Here is a 12,177-nt window from a genome sequence, read left to right on the forward strand (position 1 = left end):
AACTGCCATGAGTTCTACCGTGTCTCATTCAGGCTACGTTAAAACCTGCATGCCATAAAACCTAGGCACTTTAATTCATATTCAGTACAAACCATATTCCAGGTTTATATTGGCTTTGTACTGTGCATAGTTGACACAGTATGTGAAGCTATTCTTTTTGGCTTTGGCTCCGCAGTGCCATTCAAAAACCACAGATTCCCTCTGCAATTCAGAAAAGGCGGACTTGCAACTTTTCAGCATTTAAAAGGACTTCTGTCACCCGCTGTCAGAGAGACAAGGTAAAACCAGCATGGTCACTTTCATAGTTGGTACTTAAAACAAAGATGGATTTGAATAGTTGCCGTGGCTTTCAGCAGTGTGTGTTTGTGCTGTTCTGTCATACAGCACAATAGTTTTCAAGCTGTTTTAACCACAGCATCAGGGGAAGCTGTGTACTTGTTTCCTTGTAACCTTGTAAATCATACTGTCCATTTACATACTTTCAATAAACAAAAGGATTTCTGCAAGTGCTTTCATTAAAATGAGTTCCCCACTGTGACACCAGTCTTCTTCCCTGTACTTGCATTGAATGACTGTCTGAGGTTGGTAGTAAAGACTGAAGGAAAAAACCAAACCAAAATAACAAAGCTGGAACAGTCAAACCTCAGGCTATTAAGGCCAGGTCTTCAAAGCTGGATGTCTAAGCAGAGAGAACATGTGGTTTCATTGATTGAATGCAGACTAGGAGACAGGAACTTGTAACTTTTAATTTTACTTGTGCTCCCATCTCACTTTGCAACCCTTAAGCAACTTTATTTAACTCTGAGGAAGATCTAGCATTGCCTTTTTTAGAGTTGCAACACCAATCCCAAGGGCCAAGGGAGACTTAAGACACACTTTGAGTTGTCCTCATTCTTGGCTGCTCCAAGGGTGCAGGAAGACCTCCTGAAGGAAGCTCAGAATAACCTCCCAATGTAGTACACTTACGTAAGATCCTAAAGCCCTCAGTCTTACTCCCTTATATCCCATATACTGGGTCTTGTCCTGCATTTCTTGGAAAAGTCTGAGCTGCTTTTGATATTGGCTGTGCCAGAGCAGTTTCCTCTGAGGCGACTAAAGGTTTTCTGTAGTTACTATATTCTGCCACAATGCCATATGCAATCCACAGCTGAAATACACAGCCACGATGTCTCGGTTTCTCAATCTAAACTGAAAAATAAAATTGTTCTTTGAATTCCAGGAGGAGGCTAATAATGCTTGTCATGCCGTGATTTTGCAAGGGATCGTTAGCTAACCCTTGGAACAAAGGCAGCTGAAGCACAGAGCCTTACCTCCCAGGAGAAAACGGAAAGGGCCACGAAAGGATTCACAGCAGGAAGAACATACATCAGCTCCTAGCTAAGGTATTAACTTGCAGCGATGGGGCTGCCTGTGATCGCAAGGGTCTGGACTCTGTGACCCAGGAGGTCGGTCCCAGTCCTGCATTCCCATAACACACAAACAAACCAGGGAATTAACCCGTCTCCTGTGGCAGCCATCTAGTCAGAAACACAGACAGTGTTGCCATTCCAGGTCAGAACTCTCAAATCCCAGACTGACATGTGTAAATGAGTGCTGGGGTGAATATAATTAACTGTATCTTGTATTACCAAAAAGTACCTCCACAAAGCCGGCACATAAATGTATGAGGCCTGGACTTCTGACTGCTTATTTTGAGGATGGAAATCCAAAACCTGACAAGATTTAAAAAAAAAGTGTCAGAAAATGAAAATTTCCTTTCGTTCTGCCATGACACTGGCTCAATGAAGCCTGTGGTGCTGCCACAGACCCTGTTTCTTTGCCTGTTGAACACAAGCCAGCAGAGGACACTTTATCTTGTTTATTTTCATCACCTGGGACAGCCTACCTACGCAGGACAGTGCTGGTTTTAGGCGCTTGGCTTCATTTTACTTTCTGTTATGCTCAGGAGAGGTAAAGTTATCATAAGTATTCAAGTGGGAAGCCAGGGGGATAACTGGATTAATCGGTCATATTTACTAAATGCTCGCATTGAGTTTAAGAAACACATTCACTGGTTTTGTGCCTGATTATAGGTTCTGACTTGCAACCTTGCCAGTTCTCATTTTATTGTGAATTTTAAGATACTTGGCGTTTCTTTTATAAGTCCTTCTCCTGGAACCTGTGTGTCCAGAAGAACTTGGGCTTTTCTTTCTAAAGATGCAAGACTCTGTAATTATAGGGATGTGAATAGTGCTTGCAAATATCAATGCTAATTGCTGTCCAGGCCACCACAGCATTTCTTGTAAAAAGAAATTATTTCAGCAGTTAACCAACACCATTTGGAGCTTCTCTGGGTGCAGGGGTATTCTACTGCCATACATTAGGAGGATGGTCTCATTTTCAGTCCTGTCTTTATCTACTTTTTCCACCAGAAAGGTGGTTTTCACCCAAAGAGCTTGTTGGAGAAAAACCAGTGTCTATAAAGAAGAGAGCCTGAAGAGTAGAGTTTTCTCTATCAGTGGAGTGACACTAGTCTCCCCAGGCATCCCTTTTAGAAGTATGCCTGACTGCTCCTGGCTCAGTAATTAATCAAAGGTTTGGTGCTGGAGTCAGGAAAGAGAAATAAGACTGTCTTACATGCAACTGCCTCCTCTTCACACCATTTCAGACTCTACTTCTCCTAAGGAGTAGCCTTAAGTTGCCACCTCATTTTTCACCATACCCATCACCCATTCTAATGACTGATGGCGGGACACTGCTGACCTAGTCTGGATTAGAAAGGGCAATCGGAAGGTGAATAATGACAAGACATATACAATGATAAGTATGACTGTGCCCAACAGATTGTGGGATATAATTATCCTTTAGCAATAAAGCAGTCTTTGAACCTTCATGGCTGTGTTAACACACTAAGATCATGTTCACTATGTCCTGCAGTATCTGATGCAAAAGCTGGGCTGACTCTCTCAGAGATACTGCAAAGACAGCAGGGGAAGGAAATTCTTATTTGTGATCATAAATTTGTCACTGCATTTTTTAGAGAAGGAGGAAATAAGCAAGCCTTGTTTGCTGTTACCAAGCATTTACTGACTGACAGTACCATAGCTGTCAAGACCATCTCTGGAATTTATTTTATTTACTTTAGCACATTCAAACAGCAGGAAAATAGTGTTTGATTAGGAAAAAAGAATTTTTAAAATGCGATTGTTATTACTTAGGTAATAGTGTCAGAGAGGAGTGGAAGTTTTTGAAATGTTCATCCACCAAAAGGGATTGATCAGGATGGCTGCTGAGGTATTACTGGTGGTGACAGGATGAAGTTGAGTGCAGGATCAGAAGAAACAAGGGTGTGGATATCCTCTGCTTTTGTTTCTTTTTCTCACCATATTTATTCTGAAATTTCATTTGTCAGAAGTATAAAATTTGGAAGGAGCTAACATTTTGGCTAAACTCTCTCTATATTGAAGCACAACCAAAGTTATTGCTTCTATAGGTTAGTGAAAGATGAGACTCTTTCAAAATATCTTATCTCAAAGGAGGTGAAGCGAGCTTGTGAGCAAGTCCTTCTTACAAAGGACTCTGTTCGACAATCTTCCCAGCAGTCAAAAAGGAAAAGACATAACCTAGCAAGTTCACAGACTTTATTTAGACTTTATATAGTGGCTGGTCTAATGACCTCTTTCACAAAAGTTTGGTCAGGAGACTGAGAAGAAAGATCCCATCTATATCATACAAAGAATAAAAATTGAATTGAAAAAAGAATCTAATGATGTTTCTGCAAAGCTTAGAGAAATAAAAATTACAGTTGTGTTCAAACTGAAACCCTAGATTCAAAACAGTCTGAGCTTCAAGGCAGTGCAAATCTATATACAGACATTGTGGCTTGGGTTTTTCTCTACAGGAAAGGTTCAGGGGTCATTGAAGAGAAGAGTCCAAAACATGATGATATGTTTCAGTTCCTTGTGTGGTCACTACTTCACTCTACAAAGTTTCCAGTCTTCTAAAGCTAAAGCAGGACATTGCTATTTAGGGAACTAGAACTCACTGTAGCCCTGGAAGTGCATTTTTGCATCATCGTTTTACCATTTTATTTTTGCTCTCACTTTAAAAACTCATGGCCTCAAAAGCAGAATAGAGCAGTGAAGACTCCCTTTTCCTTTTTTATTGCATCTGGAAGGCTCAGGAGTAACTAACAATTGCTTAAAATCACATTATTTGGTCAGTTTAGTTTTAATACTATATTTATGGTCATTAGCGGCTATCCAGAGTTCCAAAATGCAGAATTTGCAGTGTTAATGACTTTTAAGCTATCAGATACATTACAGGATCACACCATATTTAATTTCTGACTCAAATACTCTGCAAGTGTAATGGACAGGTCCATGCATGCTACATTTCCGCTGCTGTGCTCAGTCCCTAGTTCCGATCGTAAAGCGTGACTCGCTAAAATGTAAGAACCTCTCGAGACAGGCCAGCAGCCCATCTAGCTCAGTGTTTTCCCCCGACAAAGACAAGAAATTGTTGGAGTTGCTTTTTGCCATCCATTTTCCCCCTGCATGACCCCAGCAGTACCTGAAATGTTGGACCTAGGCATATTAGAGGGTGCCTTCGTATTCTCTTTAAGGGAACCTGTTTAAAGACCATGAAATTGTGGAATCCTTTTCTGAACCAGCCAAAACTGTCTGCTCCACAGGCATCTGTGGCAGCAAATTTCACTTCACTCTCTGCTGTGTAAAGGAGTACTTTGTATTATCTGTTTTAAACAGGTATCTTAATAATTTTAATGAATCTCAGTGGCTCTTGGTATTAAAAAGTATGATTTTCATACAGGAATTTTCCTAAGCCAGCACTTGTTGTCAGGCAGTGGGAGTCAGGAGCTTCCCAGGCGAAGACTGGTGCCTGTGAATGTACAGTTAATTTGCTACAGGTACCTATGCAAATCACCACAAGTTTTCTTTTGTTATAGTGTAACTGAATGATTTGTGGAAAGCAAATACAGAAAGTTACCAAAACAGCCACAGTGAATGTGTTTAAACATTCAGTCCTTAGCCAGTCCTTACCTTTGCTTCAAAAATTGTTGGTTATTAGTAATAATAGTGAACACTATTGCTTTGGCAAAGCTTCCTCCTTCATATAAACCCTACACAGAAGATTTGAGTAAATTTTTGGGGGGGAGGAGGGTTAACGCTTAAAATATTTGCAGTGAATGTGGAAACAGATATTTTTTTTTCTCTTGAATACAAGATGGGTTTCTGCTTCGCTGGAACAGAGGAGGGCAATATCTCCCAAGAGGCTCAAAAGCCTTGAAGATAATTGCTGCCAGGGTGGGTTAGTTTAAGCCTGTGTTTGGATAGAGCATGTGGCAGTATCTCTCAGGATGTACGGTATTACGAAATGCAGTTCATTTTGATTGAACTAGCAAGGAAAGGATTTCTAAAATAATATTATACAGTAAACAAACTCCACTGCTGTGGGCTGAGCTCATTCAAGCTCTCAGGAGTCAGTAAGTCTGTTATCCTCTGGAATAGCTGCAGCTGTTTCGGTTCTTGTTCTTTATTTTTTCACACCACTTTTTGAGTTAAGGTCAGCTCTTTACTACAATGGGTCAGAGATGCCTAGGTAGATCCGGAGTGAAATGTCTGATAAATTCCTGCCAAATCTGAACTGAACGTGTGCGCGCACGTGTGTGTGTGTATGTGAAGGCTCAGGTGACTTCCCCTCTTCATATTTATTCTCATCCTGAGTGCCACTTCTGTTGTGTAGGCTATATATCCTGAGTAACACAACACAGACGCAGTAGCCCAAAAACAGAGGTGTAGTAAAGAGGGCTTTGTGCTATAAGAAAATTTCCTTTGTGTAATCTAAGCAACATCTGCAGCTACTCCAATTCTCAGAATATTTTTTCCAGGCTGCTTGCAGGTTCTGCTGCAATTCATCTGTCCATAAAGCAGAGGATTTTGTGGTTTTTTTCTCATCTTCTCCATAAGTATCCTTCCACACCTGTATGTGTGTATCCAATATGAAATTAAACAGAAAGGTGGAAACCTCGGACTGTGGTTATGTGTGTATGCAATAGGAATACTTCCCTGGCCATCAAAGCTGATTTGCTTTTTAGTTACCTTACCTTATAGCCCCCTGTATGAAAGGATTGTGTAGCGGTCAGAACAGACTAGCAGAGGTAAAATTGATGAAAATACTACGGATTGGATGTAAAGTTAGCATTGGCTTTATACCCTACATCAGTGGGTTACAACAAATGTATGCCTTATTAGCAAAAGTCTGAGTAAAGAACCTGTGCTTCTACTATCTAAAATTTTGGTGTAGGTGTAGGCCAAGATCCAAGATTTCCCATGCTTACAAAGATACTTGTATTAGGGACCTACCTCAGTTTTTAGTCCAAGCAAAAAACCCATCAGCAAACCCCCAAATCCCTTAGTAGATCTTCATATGAGGTCCATTTAAAGTTCCCAGAGGTCTACACAGAAATCATAAAAGAGTGTCTCCTTATTTGATTCATGCAGTGACCTGAATAGATAAGAGTGCTCTGCAAACAGATGAAAACAATAATTGCCTTTTTGAGCAGGCATATTTTGCTGCCTGTAGAATAGCTTAAAACTCTATCTCACTCTTTTTAAAAAATATTTCTCCCTCTGGCCCTCTCTCAGGTTTTATTGTGCGCTGCCTCTCTGCCTTCCTGAACTCATTGGAGATGTCTAGTTTTGTATAAGCACAAAATGCTGATAAGAATACTGCTGTGATTCCTTGCAATAACGACTGTGCTGAAAAGTAGCACAAGGACACATATTGATAAGGAGTCCATTGCCTGAAATGCTTTGACACATGTCAGATGGAATTTGCTTTTGGGCTGAAGGCCAACTCCAGGCTTCTGTACCTCTTAGGACCCACTTAAAAGCTATTAGGAGAGTTTAAGTGGTGCACAAATCTCTTGTTGGCTGTCTGCACCCGCTGTGAAGCATTAATGGTAGAGGACTGTTTCTTGCTCTGCTGCTGGTAGGTGTCGTTCATGGGCCTGCTGGCAATTTTGATCTCGCTGATGCAACCACACACAGACCTCAAAGGCAAAGGGGCGAAGTGGAAACACGAAGCTGAATTGCTTTCTGTGCTCTGCTCTATCTTTGTCAGGATTCATTCAACATGAAGGCTTTAAACTTCCTAAGTGAAATAAGCTTAGGAGAGCTCTTTAAAAAAATTTTAAAAGATTTAGAGCAGTTATTGAGAAAATATAATGACAGAATACCAGGAATTTATTCTGCTGTGAGCTGCTTCTTCATAAACACACACAGACGGCAGGCTCTTTCTGTCACTCTGTACATTGCGGAGAAAATTGTACTTATTGCCATTACTGTATCCTCTTTCCTCTGTTCATGCTCAGAAGACCTGTGATGCTGTATAGCATGTGAAACTATTCACAGAGAATAGTCTGTCCTGCCGCCCTCAGCATGGGGCAGAAGAAAAATTGGCTCGAGCAGTACCTTTCCAGCTTCTGGAAATATGATGTCCATTTGGCTCTGCTTTGTCTTCGTGCACCCCTTGTGTTGGCAGCATCTCTGCTCCTTCAAGGAAAGGGTAGAGCAGGAGGAAGGCTGAGAAGTGACTTTAATCATAGCTGCAGATGTAAACACCATTTTTTCTTCTGCTCTGTCTTTTCTTCCCCAGGGAACTGAGCTGCTGCCAGAAATTAAAGGCAGCTAGTAGTTCCCTGGTTGCAGCCAGTGTTTAAACACGTAATCTGTACTCCTCCATCCTGCAGGAGCAGTGCTCTTGCTGGCTGACTCTGCCTTTATTTATTAATTTGCGATCCCTTAAGACCTCTCACGATCTTCTTGTGGTTTTAATTCCATGGCTGAGAATCACTGGGTTAGAAATGTCTGTTTACTATTTCTAGCTTGTTCTTACTTCTACTTGTACCTAAAACTGAATCTGCCCTATGTTAAGCTCTGTGCAGTCCCAATGCAGCCTTCCTTTCTCAAAGAACTTTGAAGTTAAATGAGAAATCTGAAGGGCTGCTGGAGAAATGTAGTACCGTACCCTTTTACCAAAGGAGAACCAAACCTGAGCAAAGTGCCAAAAAAAGTTTGCTCTCTGTCAGAATCAGGACTTGGGGATTCGCATCCCCATTGCACCAAATAAATTCTTTAATCCCACCATCTATCATATTTTCCTCAATCCTTTTATTCCTCAAATGTGTACATTCTTAGGATGTGTGCTTGGCCATCAATACTGAAAAGGAACGAGACCCTCTAACTGAAAGCAGTTATTATCATACAGAGTTACTGGAGTCCTGAATGCAAATGAGCAAAAAAAAAGTGGCAAGACCAAACAAAATTAACTGAAAAAAAAAAAATAATATCTGTAAACGGTCCATATCCTTGGTAACTGTTCTCCCCTGCTGCCTCTGGTGTTTCTTTCTTCTCTGTACTGTAAGGGAAATCACTGGTTCTACTGATGTCCAGGTAAACAGTGGATTTTGAAAGAATGCCACCACATGCTGTATGTTTTTGTACTGCTATGAAATACTTACTTCTGTATCCTTAGTGTTTTATATTGCTTTAAAATGAAGTTTTTGATTCCGGTGAAATGTGGGAGCGCAAGGTGTTTCCTGTATGAAGTGCTCTAGTGTCATTCCTGGAGCAGTGAGAATCTTGCGCTTTCTCCACCTGTGCATACAGAAAAGTGTACTTGGATCCCTGGGAAAAGATAATAAATCCAGATCCCCAGACCCTTGTCAGGCGCTATTGATGCTGAGATATTGTTCAGTTGATAAATAATTAAGCTATTTAACTGAATAGGGATTTCAGAGGTTTAGCTGTACATTTTTCATCCATCATTTTAATATCTTTCCCCTTTTCTGTTAACTGACCATCTGATGGCAACGATTTAAAATATTTGTTTGATAACCTTCTGTTTGCCTGTTACAGAAGCTGTGCCCTATAAGGAAGATTTATTCTCTAGCTGGGGAACATCTTTTGTTCAGTAGTCCCATAAGTGACTACACCATACATGACCGGTTTCCTGAAGCAGTTAGGGTGCAAACAACTTTATTAATCTTTCGTGATAGCTCCTTAACAGTGTTTATGGAGTAGTACTTAGTACTGTGAAGGAGCAGCATGCTATGTGATATTCAAAGGGGAAGGAGAGATCTCCATCTGGCTTTGTTGGAAAGATGAACATATGATGATACTTTCAGCTTTATTTATATCAAGGTGCCTAAGAGGTTGAGGGGCAGCTAGGGCCATATTTTCTCCCTGGGCCATATGCTACAAATAGGGAAGATAAGAACATGGCAGCCCACACTCATTTGCCGAAGACCCTAAATGCATGATACCCCACAAGGTAATGTGACACCACGCAGAATCTCATCAATGATGTAGCACCATGCAACACATTTAAAACGTGTCAAGATGTTGTCTCCACAGAAGCAATGTTTAGTCACTTAGGTCACTAAAAGCAGCATTTTCAAATTATCCACTGACGTTTTGCCAGGCTGCCCACATATCTCTAGATAAAAGCAAACTGTTTGCTTCACAGTGTAGAATAATTTATAGGTAGGGACCAATTTGCTTGCAAAGAAACAGCAGGTTGCCTTCATTTTTTCTTAGCACAAAATGCATTATGCTAAACACAGTACAGAACATTTGTGTTCCAAAAGGGGAATTATTTTAAATTAGTTTAGTATTATTAGTTTTTCTCAAGCAGACGTGTCCAGTTTTTGTCACAGAAAGCTGTAAGCCCTCTGGAAAAGGGTCAAGAAAGCAAACAAAGCATATCTGTCTTTTCCTTTTACAATGTTAAGTACAGCTGTCCAGAGGGAGATAATTCCACAACAACTTTCAGCGTTTTAAAATGTGGAATGTAAACATTATTTTACGAATGCCTTCATGAAAGGAAATTGTGTCAAAACTTACCTTTTTGGGTAAAAAGGTCAATTTTTTACTCTTTCTCTATCCTTTTTTCTCTCTCTGCCTCTGGTCATAAATGATCAGAAAGCATTGGACCTTGGGCACATTTTCTATCGAAAACATAATCAAAAATGACAATCAAATACATAATCAAAACATTTTGGCTTCGGTGAAATCATATATTTTAATGAAAATGCATCTTGTTGAAATGTTCCAGATAGCTCCTCATGTAAGATTATTTTCATTTGCCGTTTCCAGCTTTCTCAGTCCAGCTGTACATCATCACGTAGTACATTGATGAGTTTATGGAGTCCTAGATGAGATCCATCAAAACTATTTCGCCTAAGACGTGAGATCAGTTCTTTGGGGATGAAAGACTAGGGAATTAATTCACCACTATGATCATACTCACTTTTTGACAAATTTGTTAAGTTTTGAACAGTGCAGCATTAGACCGGTGAAAAATTAGACTAGGCCTTGGGGGAAGGTTAATAAAGACACCAATAGCCTTTTGCTAGTAGGTGCAATACTCCATTTAATATGAGTCCTGGAGGTGATCATCTGTTCCTCTTTGCCCATTGGAGTGAAAATATCATGATGGTCACCATCTGGAGTAAATTTTCAACAATCAGCAGTTTTATAATGAAAGTAGGGATATTTCCTTCTAAACATATGCTTGGGCTATCAATGACTTTGGGCTGCCTTGAAGTCCTATGCAACTTAGAAGCTCACATTAGGTAAAATCCTGGAGTTCTGCACGTTTCATTCTCCTGCGTGTTGTATGAGGGAGTCCTACCTGCTTGTGCAGTCAATTAAAGGGTTTGCTTTTTAATTTGCCATGTGTGCCCTCATTACCTTTTACTCTGACAGCTACAATTAGCTGAAATTGTTGTTTTTGATGATTCCTACATTAGAATTCAGGACTCCACAGGCAGGAAGTCCTTGGTGGCAGTTTTTCATTTCTAGAACTCTCCTTCTGGTTCTGCCAGAAGCTGAAACAATCTTTAGCAAAGATCTGTGCAGGATTAATCCATGCAGACAGGCATTCAGATTGGACTGGGTGGTATGACAAACCAAAAGATAAATTTAGATGGATGGCACTACAGTGTCCACTAATGCAGCTTCCAGTAGGAAATGCGCCTTTTCTTTGATGTTTTCCATTAGATATTCTATAGTCTTTCATTTCTGAAATTGAAAGAGGTATACTGTTTTATATAACTAAAAATAGTCGTATTCCTTGACGTACATTGACTATGACAAAACACTGTACGAACCCATAGGGTATCTGTGTGCATGAGCAGGGTTGATTTTTTTTGTCGTAAAATGGAAACACAAGTCTTTCTGTGTTCAGAGGTTTATTAATTATCACAGGTGATAGAGTCTTGATGAAGTTATGCAACACGAGGTTTTGAGAATAAATTCCTTCTATCATAAATAAATGTTAAAGTAAATGCAGGAATGAAGTCTAGGCGGGTTGTATTCTTCACATCTGAACTTTGGCACTTACATGCCCGCTTATGGACAAGTCTGAGAAGCTGAGTAGGATGTGTGGCACAGCACAGTGTCCGGCAGGATGAATGGCAGCCTTGAATTCATGGTTCCACCTGAAGCCTTTATGACATTGTTCTTGTAGCTATTCCAACTCTCGTGACTCTAGTGATTATGTCTTGTAGTTTGTTCTCTCTTTTGACCTGACACTGGCTCCTACTAATCTGTAAAGGAGAAAAATCTGCTGTAGCTGAGCTGTATCCCTCATAAAACTCCCTTTCTTTTTTTCCGTTGTTAACTCTCTTTCCCCCCCTCCCTCTTGCATATCTCATATCTACGCAATAATTGTGCTTCATAGTAACCCACAAATAAGAAACAGTCCTGAACCATGAAGTACATAGAATTCAAGCTGGGAATAATGCTTATTGTTAGAATATAGAAATATTAATTTTCCAAGAAACAAAGTGCTATACTGCTCAAACAGTTTGTCAGGCATATAACAGAGACGCTGTCGAACAAGCCAGCAGTCACTGGAGATCCCAGACATCTGTGAGGAAGTAGAAGTATCTGCATGTGTGTGGAGATGGACAAAGTGGGAAGAAAACAAGTCCCACATTTATTCATTTATTTGTTTATTCAGGGGAGAGAAAGTTTCCTGCTGCCTTAGCTCCCCCTCCTGGCGATCAGGAATTGGTCTCTGTGGGATTCTCGTTGACTGAGAAGAACCTGTACAGGACCCAAATTTCCAAAGACAAAGCTTTTGTTGATTATAGAATCATGCCCTTTAAAA

At 40.3% G+C, this 12,177-nt stretch overlaps 1 protein-coding gene across 8 annotated transcripts in view; it reads left to right on the forward strand.

The window, feature by feature from the left end:
- The window catches only part of FLRT2 (fibronectin leucine rich transmembrane protein 2), a 72,871-nt gene that overhangs the window by 39,441 nt on the left and 21,253 nt on the right, over positions 1-12,177 (forward strand). Inside the window, exons 2-3 of one of the 8 annotated variants that reach the window (XM_074585443.1) lie at positions 176-278; positions 1,220-1,382. The exons of 6 other annotated variants lie outside the window; for them this stretch is intronic. The gene's annotated coding sequence lies outside the window, so the exon portion shown is untranslated. The remainder of the gene's footprint in view (positions 1-175; positions 279-1,219; positions 1,383-12,177) is intronic. One more of the 8 variants, XM_074585444.1, reaches the window with a different exon arrangement.

This window comes from Larus michahellis, chromosome 4 (genome assembly GCF_964199755.1).
Source record: "Larus michahellis chromosome 4, bLarMic1.1, whole genome shotgun sequence".
Taxonomy (NCBI): domain Eukaryota; kingdom Metazoa; phylum Chordata; class Aves; order Charadriiformes; family Laridae; genus Larus; species Larus michahellis.